Below are 7809 nucleotides of genomic sequence, written 5' to 3'. Positions count from 1 at the left end.
GAATGCTGGAACAGGGACAGGATGAAAGCATCATAGTTTGAGGGATATTAGAAGCCACTGAGGAAAATCCCCTCATTTTACAGATGAGGAAACTGAGCTGAAACAACAAATTTCATATTAACATAATGACGTTAAAGTTCTTCTGTATTATGATATTATGGCTTAAAAAAAACCCTTACCCTCTGTCTCAGACCTGACACTAACCTTGGTTCCAAGGAAGAAGAATTGCAAAGGCTAGAGGATACCTGGGGCCAAGTGACTTGACCAAGGTCATAGAAGCATCTGAGGCCAGTCCTGAACCCATATCCTCCCAAGCCCAATCTTGACTCTATCCACTGAGCCATACTAGCTGCCCTTATTATGGCTTTTGGTAATAAAGTTTATTCTTCCATCCTGTTCCAAATACCTTGATAATTTCTCAAAATTATATTGGAGGTTTCTTTTTTTCTAAGTGGAAAAACAGATTTTAAAGTCAAATCCTCTAGCCTTTATTATTTTTTTTTAATATTGGAGATGCCTGCAAAAGGTTACATAACCATTATCAAGTAATAATTAAAATCCGTATCTACTGATCTCAGTGCTCTTTTCACTGTAGCATGGGGTTGTTTAATATAAGTATATTTAGAATGAATGAAGTGGGGGAAAAAATCTAAAGGCCTTTTAGTCTCCAGGTAGATTGCCAGTTGGGCTGGGCCTAAAAAGTATGATGAGTTACTTTCCCAATATCTCCTTTGGCTCATGGAGCTTCTTCTCATACTATTAGCCTATCCCTGCTCATGACCAACCAGGCTATCTATCCTGAATGTCCCAAAATCTTAATGAAGTTTTATTCTTTAATAGCATAAAACAATATTAAGATCTTTTGCAACACCCTAGATTTGAAGCTTCTGGAATATATTGTTAAGGGGAAATTCTGGGAAGAAAACAAGGTGACAAAGTAGAAATGCAGAGTGGCACAGAATGCAGTAAACTAGGAGAAGCAAGAGCAACTTTTAGAATCTATTTTGTCACCTAATTTTTTCCCAAGAATTTCCCCTTAAAAATATGAGTAACAGAGTAAGGCAAACAGCTTCTCTACCTTGTCAGTCATCTATTTTGTTTTTAAGATTCTTCCTTCCTATTGGGAATGGACTCTCCCTAAATAAGCTTCTCATTCATGAATGAAAATAAAGGACCTACTCATTATTGGCAGGTTCGGGATTCTGATTTTTTCCTCTTTATGCTACAACTGGCATTTTCCTACTGTGTAAATAATTAAACTGACATCATCAGCTAATTGTCTCTTAGTCCTTCACTGCGTGAAGATGATACAGCATGATTTGGGAATACAGGGGAGCTCCTATGTTTTATATAAATCATCCTAAAATCAAAAGTTTATAGAATAATAGATGAAAAATACATCGGGGATTTGTCTGCTAAATGTATCATTTCCTTTGTTCCAAACAGTTGATTATCTGTTACTTTCTTGATGAAATCCAAAGTCAAGGATGGTGCAAGTTCATTATCTTTATCATCATTATTCTGACTTTGAAAGATGTTTTGTATACATTTTCACCCACTAAATCCCTAATTCAATGATTCATGGTTTCAAAAAGGTGACTTTGGATTTTCAAAGGCTTTGACAGAAGAGAACATAGTTCTTTTCATTTCTACCAGACTGGAAAGGCTTGTAGTAGAAGGCTAGTGGCAGAAGGTATGCTTGTCTAAGGATCAGTTCAGACACATTTGTTAAGGCTTATCATCAAAACAATGACAATCAGATTATAAATATTTCTGGTCACCGTGGCTCAGGAAGACTTTCTCTAAAAGTAGACATTTGGAAACTATGGTCCAATAGCTGGCCTATTAAAATCTCCAAGCTCCTTTTTTAACAGTAAATGAATTAAAAATGGCTCCTAACTTTTAAAATTAATTTTTATTGTATTTAGAATTGTAAAAAAATTTTTAGCTTTCAGGAAGAACAATAACAGCAGTGACAAAAATGGTGGCAGCAGGCCAGATTTGGCTTGTAGGTTACAGTTTACTAACCCCCGTCTTCAAGCATGGAGGAACTATAATCTTCTTTAGTGGATGGTGTACCCACACTGAAGAAATCACAGATCTTGAGAATATTGATGTATATTTACACATTTATAATTATTTCCCTATCACCAAAGAGATAACAAATATTGCTACTGGCATTCAATGTTTAGTATATTGTATACAACAGACATTTAATAAATGTATGCTAAATGAATTTCTCTGGTACATTTAAAAGTGCCTTCATTTAGCAACTTGTACCATAAAAATGCTTTCATGAGAATTTCATTTTTTATAGTACAGAAGCACAGTTTAATAGAAAGAGACTTTGAACTTGAAGCTGTAAGACACAAGTTCTTATCCCAAATACGGCACTTAGTAACTTGTAGGACTTTAAGAAAGTCACCACCACCTTTCTTGGCCACAATTTATCCTATAAAATGAGGACAAGGACTAGACTAGATAACCACTCAGAGTGTATCCAACTGTAGGGCTATGATTTCTCTGTCATTGTCTCTTTCTCTATGATTCTTTCAGACATGTGTGTTATGTGTGTGTTCTTCAAAGGGATTATATAAGAAAAAGTCAGTCATGTTTCCCCCATTCATAGATTAAAGAAAACTACGATGATATTTCTTGCCCTAGGATCTCAAAATAAGTCACTAGCATAGCAAAAAGTAGAATTTTAAAACTTCTGACAGAGATCTACTAATATTATTCCTTCTTTTAAATGCTGAAAAAAAAGAAATGAATCTTTACTTTTCCCTTCCTTTAGCATTTTATTTTAACTATATCCTTTCAAGAACAATGTCTTATTCTATTTCATGACCCTAAATAGTGCTCAGAATAACTTTTGCTCAAGTCTCTGTGTGACAAGGCAAAGCCAATGATGGTCATTGATATTAAATGTCTTCTTCCTTTCCCTGTCTGATTTCCCTTCCTGCCTATTAATGGCACCATATCAATGGGAGTAGAATCTTAATTTCTCTCCTTTCCAGGCTTTTTCTGTAGTCAAGTCACAATCCTTTGTTTATGATTTTGCTGTCGGTTGCCATGGAAATAATTGCAACATTGCAAATTCTATGTTACAACCACAGAAACTACAGTAGGAAAAGAGAAGCTGACAGCAAAAAGAGAATATTTTTACAAGGGTTTTCCATGCTTTAGGATCAATCAGTTATTCAACAAGTATTTATTAAGCACCTGCTACGTGCCAGGCCTTGTGTAGAACTGAAACAAAATTATACAAAAATGAAACAGCCCTTGCCTTCAAGGGACTACCATTCTATTAAGCGAGATATTGTACATATTAAGAGGCATGGGGAAAGAGCTTTGTTTTAAGCAACCATAGGTATTATGAGGGAAATCATAAGAAAGAAGATTGTCATGATCTTTCCAGGAATAATGGTTATGTGGATTTAATTATTATTCCCTGAACAAGATTATGGAAAGGCAGAGAGGGATGCTCATCGAGACAGAGGGCCAGAATTACTGCACTGGTCTTGAGGTGTGGACAGTTCAATGGATGGGATGAGACATAGTCTGGGACTAATAAGGACTGACTCGGCTGCCAACCTAGGTGAGCAAGTATTAAAATTGAGTGGATTATCTAACAGGAGGCCAAGGGAGGAGAGAGAAAGAAGGATGAAGTAAAAGAACCATCCATTCTGCTTTTTTGCTCTTTCTCCTCCAAAGAGTATCTTTGTATAAGTCTATTATTCCAAATTTCCAAACACCAAAATGCCTTTCAACATAATGCTATTTTTACTTCTCTTTTAAATTACATATTTATATGTATATTATATAAAAATTATGTAACCCAAGGTATTGTCATTATAGTTTCTAAGCAAAGCCCTCTATCCCAGTACATCAATGGATCCAGATCCCATGTATGTAAATATTTCCTTCCAAACTCCTTCCAAACATAGATGGGATGCAATACAGGTTGCATCCCATCTATGTCTGCCTATTTTGTACAGCTCTTGTGCACATATTCCTATAAGATATGCCTGAGGGATCTGTCCCAAGGTACTGATGGGGGGAGGGATTCCTCATATTTTCCAGACATCATGAAAATACAGTTAGAACATATAGTATTCTCTATACCTTGTGAGCAGCCCATCTCCTTTTTCAGTCATTTTCTTTGACGACACTTCTGCTCATGAGTATTTCCTGTTTGGGAATGTGATACAGCTATTTCCCACCCACAGTGTACTTCTTCATTGACCTTTGGATAATGCTTAGCTCCAACTCTTCTGAGACTGTAGTATTTCATGACTCATAGCTATATACATCACTAAAAGAATAGTGGAATTAAAAAACAAGAGAAGCTTAAGGATGTTTAAAAAAACAACCTTTGCCATTTCCTAAAAATGATCCAGCTTGTCTTTCTCAATCCTAGAAACTCCCATCACTATAAATTAACATTTAAGATCACATACCACTCTAAAATTAGTAGCCACTTAATAAACATCCTAAAAATTGAGTAGAATTACAATTCTGATCCTGAGATATCTCCAACAGTTAAGCATTCACCAAGATATGTAGACTTAAGAGAATCTGGTGGATGTGATCTCATTGTTTAACCTCAGAATCAGTCTAGCCCAAGATATATAGATTTGCTCTTCTTCTAAAGGAATCAGCAATGGTCTTTTCTTTTGGTTCTGTCCCACAGAGTAAATCCAACTGGTATATACAAAGTAATAAATAAATAAAAACAGGTAAACCACCAAATTAAGGAGGGAGTTTCTTAGTCATCCTGTCATTTTTATTAGAGAGACAGACAAACTTTTAAAATAGCATCATTCTCAGAATCAGAGGTTCATAATCACAACTATTAATTTTCTGAGTGACTTTGGACATTGTTACTTTGTATAAAGTATGCATAAAAATTCTCATAATTCATTAGCACCAAATTAGTAATTGGTTATTTCTCAAAAGTAATGGAATATGTTGACATGTGGTCGTTAGTGTGAATTTTGTTAGCTAAATTATCAGAAGGGGCTCCAATTCCAAAATGACACAGTGAAGAGAGTATTAGGTTTAGAATCAAAAAGATTCAGAACCTGACTCAGATACTTCCTACCTTTGTGACTGTCCACAATTTACTTAACTCCTCTGAATTTCATTTTGCTAGTCTATGAAATTAGGGAGTTAGATTCAATGAACTCTACGGTCCTCACCAGTTCAAATGCTTTAATCCTATTTATTGCTCCCTGAAAGCAAATGGGCAAACTTGGTAATATTTACCAATTGTTAGTTATATTTGAAATATTCAAGTATTAGTTATATTTGAATGCAATTCAATTCAGTTCAGAAAGACTTGGAATTAGAACCAGACCTACAAAAAATGTCAAGTAAGGCAAAAAAATGCTTTGGCAGCAGCAACTTACAGCTAACCCCACAGACTTCCTTCAGATCTTTTGTATTTTTCCTATTAGCATCACTGTTTCCTTGACAAGGATGATGCTAAACCTTGATTATCCAGGGCTCCCAGATTTTCCATTTTACCTAAATAGATCTATGCTCCCCAAGAAAAAACCTCATGCTTTTCTATCCCCCTCTCAAAATGTATCTGTACTATGCCTCTGTTTTAGGCCCCTGCCCTGTAATTTGAAAGCAATAGCTAACTAAGCTGGCAGATTATCATAAGGAGATTTTAATGGATTTAAATGGTTCCATGTGTCAACCCTCCCAGTTGACATATCTTTTATAGGGACTTTCAATATAGAAGTACCTTCACCTGATAGAGCAACTCTTTGAGGAAGAATTTTATGCTTTATGGTAGATGTTTTTGGATTTCCAACCCACTCCATCTGCAGGGTCAGCCATGCTTCGGTCATAAAATAGAGTCCAGTCTGAGGATCCTCATTTCTCTAGGTCTCCTTTATAAATTCTAAAAATATAAAAATTAGGAAAAATGGGAGAATGCAAATAAAAATAGAGTGCAATATTAGGATGGATACTAAAGACAAACGATTACTTTTGTCAGTGCATGTAATCTTTGGGAAAGGTAGATTGGGAGAGAATCAATTTCTTCCATTCCTACCCTTACAGCATGCCATGCTATCTCAATCTAACACAATGGTAGTAGTATATAGGTGGGGGGTGTGGGAGGAAGGAAGTATGTGTGTGTGTGTGTGTGTGTGTGTGTGTGTGTGTGTGTGTGTGTGTGTGTGTGTGTGTAGGGGGAGCTCTAAGAGCTCATCTTTAAAAGAATTTTTTCTTGTTCTGATTAATATTTTAAAATGTATATTTTAAGATCACATTTTCTTGGATTGCAATGACTATATTGAAACAGAAGCGGAAGAGACCTAAATAAATATTTTATGCTGTACAAGAATTTAGGGGAGGTACACAGAGACCAGGGACTTTGATTCACCCTGTATATTCCCTGTTCAATTAGCCTCTTTGTAATTGGACCCAATTAAGTATTCCAAGTGGTCATACTGAGTTGGCTGGTAACATAAGGCATCTAAATTCTGTGGTTATATCCATCCCTAGCAACCCATTTTATTTTTGATGGAGAGAGAGCCCCAGGAAAGTATATGCCTCTGCACCTGAATAAAGACAGTATGCCAGAAGCACCTTAATCTGTATGCTCTGAGTGTACCACTGCCTGCAAGTGAATGATCTATTTTGTTCTGGACTGAGAGGCACTGTCATTGATAATACATGCTCTACCGGTACAAATCAAGTAAATTTATTTGATTCTTGGTTTGATGTTTCAAAACATTGGACTGTATTTACTTGTGCTCTGCCTCTCATTCTACACCCTTAATTTTTTGTAGAAGAAACTGATGTCAGAGTGTAAATAAGGAAAACAATGCAATGGGATGAGATGCTTCTGTCAATTTTGTAAAAAAAAAATAATCACAGGAAAGAATTGTTTGGGCATGGACATGATCACCAAGTGTACATGGTTCTAAAAAAAAAATTTAAGTCCCTTTAAAAAAAAAAAAGGCTTTCCAAGACCTTGGCTGCACAGTCAGCGGTCAAATGTTTCAATGCTTCATTGCCCCTGTCCCTGTTACAGGTACATGTGACAGCGTTGCAGCGATGAGTGGAATTTTAAAGAGGAATTTGGAAGAAGTTGAGGGCTCGTCATCCTGTTCCTCTGTGCGGGAATCAGATGATGAAGTTTTTAGCGGTGACAGTGCTGACAGTGGTGATAGTGTCAATCCATCCACTTCTAATCATTTTACCCGTAAGTACAAAAGCTGTATTTCGGTCTACCCTCTAAATCGCATTGTGTGGCTAAATCTCGGTGGCTTTAACTTTATCCGTGTGCTAATATCTGTCCCTAAGTCTTTCATCATAAAGGAATTATTTGCCCAACACGATATAGTTTCAGTCAATTAAGTCCTCAGGAACGTGGCCCATCTTTGGCTCTACAGTGATATTCTGAGAAGTGCAGAGAGAGACAAGCAAAAGAAAGAGAATGATTGAAGGTGAACAAATAGTAACCAGAAATGAGTTAAATAGACGTCTCTCGCTTCCAGAAAGAGTTCCACAGGAGTAATATGATCAGATGAACTGTATTGTCATTCTAACACTTAGCAGAGACTTGTGGAATATTTGCAGTAGGACCAAGTAGAGTGTACCTTCTTTCTCAAGGAAAGAGGATTTTGTTCAGAAAGGAATGCCTATCAGACAATGTCACTGGCAGCCCTGGACTTTCTGTGTTGCTTTGAGCTTTTTGAATTACTTGCAGGTTGGACATACTTTGTGTAGAAGGTCTCAGATTTATTGAAGTATATCCTTGTCCCAGGTACCTGCCAAAATGAGTGA

This window comes from Gracilinanus agilis, chromosome 3 (genome assembly GCF_016433145.1).
Source record: "Gracilinanus agilis isolate LMUSP501 chromosome 3, AgileGrace, whole genome shotgun sequence".
Lineage (NCBI taxonomy): Eukaryota > Metazoa > Chordata > Mammalia > Didelphimorphia > Didelphidae > Gracilinanus > Gracilinanus agilis.
This window is presented reverse-complemented; position numbering follows the sequence as displayed.